The sequence below is a fragment of the Corvus brachyrhynchos genome, unplaced genomic scaffold (assembly GCF_000691975.1).
Source record: "Corvus brachyrhynchos isolate BGI_N302 unplaced genomic scaffold, ASM69197v1 scaffold285, whole genome shotgun sequence".
Classification (NCBI taxonomy): Eukaryota; Metazoa; Chordata; class Aves; order Passeriformes; family Corvidae; genus Corvus; species Corvus brachyrhynchos.
In genome coordinates this window covers 789342-792076 of record NW_008238323.1, presented here as the reverse complement: position 1 = coordinate 792076, position 2735 = coordinate 789342, and the positions used below count along the sequence as shown (strand labels likewise).

Sequence of the window (2735 nt, the reverse complement as noted above, 5' to 3'; positions counted from 1 at the left end):
AAAAAAAAAAAAAAAAAAAAAAAAATAGAAAACTGCCTTGGCGATGAATGAACAGACCTTTATGGAGGGCTGGAAGTTCATGAATGAATCCCACTAGCTTTTTGAATGACATGGGGTGACCAGACCTCAAGGACGAATCTTAGGTAATCCGGGATGTTTGGGTTTTTTTTAAGGAGCTGATGCCAGCACACAGTATAAATATGCCAGAGCCTCTTCCGTTTGCGGGCTTCGGCTGTTGACTGCATGTCTAGTCAAAAAGCCATGAGAATACAAGGGAGAGCTCAGATAAACAGGTTCAGGCCTCCCTGCCAGCCACCACCAAAGCCTCTTTTTGCTGCTGTTGGGACCCCGGCCGAGCCCCCTTGCTCCCACCCGCCCCCCTGGTTCTGGCATCCGCCAGGAAAAGGGGTGGGAAAAGCGAGTGGCATCACTCAGGCAGGAGAGGAGGTGGCAGGAGAGAAGGAAAAAGTGACTCAAGAGACGCTTCCTACAGTGACAGACTTCTTTTTTTCCTCCCAAAAGGCTTTTTTTGGTGGCAATAATCACGGATCTGTGCAAATGAAGCAAACAGAAGTATTATGCTCAAAAACACCCTGCTGGGTTCACCCTGTGCAACCTGGGGTCATGGCAGGCACCCACCATCCAGCTCCCATCTCCGCCTGCGGCAAACTCACACAAAAACCCAGATCCCAGGAAAATTCACAGCCACATCCTCCTCAACACATCCTCGTGTGCGACAGCCCATAGACAGCTGCAAACCCTTTGGGATCCCTGTTTTGAGTTAAAAGCATCGTTTTTACGAGCTCCTCGGAGCAAACACGTCCCTTTCTAAATGCTGGAAAACTCCCAGCAAACTGGGAGCGTTCCCATATCCCAGCAAACAATGATAATATTTAATGCTATAAACATCCGCGCTATTATTTCGTTATTAAGGATCCCTCCATTTGCTGCTATCACTGGGTTATTAGGATTTTCCATGGTTTCCATTACAGCCTGCCTTGAGGCTCTGGCAGCCTCCCCCCGGCGCCTTGTGCAAGCTCATTGTCAAGAAACAATAGTATAGAAATAACTGAAAATAAAGTGAGTTTGCCCTCAGGAATTTAGGGAATTAGTTGTATTGATCACTCTTAGTCAGGTCTAGAGATTCACACTAGTTCCTCATAGAGGGGGGAAATCAAGGCAATACCCCAAAGCCCCTGGGGTAACGTTTTGTAATTTTGGTGCAGATGGTTCATCAGCAGTGATGCCCCAGCACAACCACATTACAAAATATCCCGTTCCCACTGGAAAACTTTCTTTTTGCCACATTTTTTACACCTTCCTGGATTTTCCTGAGGGGCTGCCCCAATTTTGCGAATGCATCCATTGTCCTCCATAGAAGCATCATCCCAGCTAATTCCCAACACACCAATCAGCACAAGAGGCTCTGAGGTTCCCCACCACTTGCCTTGACCCTCACAAACTTCAAGTCCTGCCTGAAATTGCTCAATAAAAGACCACAGTCAGGATTTCTGCACACTGGGGGTGCACATGCTGTCTGTGGGCTCAGGGCATGATCCTGCTCCTCCTGAAAATGCTTCATCCGTACAGAAATCCTGGGCCATGGGATAACAAAGCAATAACCCCAAAAAACTGACAGCTGCAGAAACCAAAGAGGTCAAGAGACAGCAGAGGGTATGGGACATTCACACCACAGAAACACCCAAATTTATCAAGTCCCACACTTGGTTTTTCCAAGCTATGGCAGAAGGACTCACATCTCCCATTGCTTGGCAAGATATTTCTGGTGTGGCTTTTCTCCTCATCACATGGTGAGTTTTAACTTGATGAAAGCATGTCATCCATACTTTTTCTTTCCAAGCTCCAGCAGTTTTATTAGGAATTTGGGAGGAAAAAGTTCTTTTTTTTTTTTTTTTTAATTCACAAAGAAGGAAAGCATTTTAGCAAAATTGAATTTAGAAAGCAATAATAATAAACTAAAACAACACAGCTCCTGTCCTGGGGTTGTTTTAGATCTCTGTCGTCCTTCAGATCTCAGCCTTGTCCCAGTGCCAGGTTCATGAATGTAGAGGGGAGCTAGGCTGGAGATCTTTTGGTTTTGTTCTGTTTTTTTTTAGCTAAAGGTTTTCCTATAGTCAACCAGCCTTGAAAGAAAAGAGCAAGTTTAGCACACACTGAGTTATCTGACCTGCCAGGACTGCTCCCAGCTGACCACGTCAAGGGCTGTTGAAATTATCAGCAGTATCTGTGATAACAACTCACTGCTGAAAATGGCAATAAAATAGCCTTCCTGATGAGGATTTTAAAAGCATGTAATTGGATCTTTCATCAATGACATCAGGATTAGAGGCAAATTAAACTGTCCAACAGTAGAAGTGTTCTGAACCACGTATGTACACTTTTTCTAATATATGTGCATATACATTTATTTTTCAAAAGAGCAGGTTTTTATCCTGGGCATCTTCTCATGACCTTCCTAAACTTCTCACCATCTCACCCCCTCCTCTCCCTAATTCCTGGGTCTGGATTTCCCAACAAACATCAACCCTGGCACAATACTCACTATATGAGCATCTACCCTGAACTACTAACAAAAGTCTTCTAATTTAAAAAAAAATCACAGGATGGTTTGGGTTGGGAGGGACCTTAAAGCCCCTCTTCTTCCACCCACTGCCATGGGCAGGGACACCTTCCTCTATCCCAGGCTGCTCCACGCTCTAGCCTGGCCTTGGACA

At 45.1% G+C, this 2735-nt stretch overlaps 1 protein-coding gene across 1 annotated transcript in view; it reads right to left on the bottom strand.

Moving 5' to 3' along the window:
- The window catches only part of SMAD7 (SMAD family member 7), a 25410-nt gene that overhangs the window by 3725 nt on the left and 18950 nt on the right, over positions 1–2735 (bottom strand). The gene's annotated exons all lie outside the window — the stretch shown is intronic.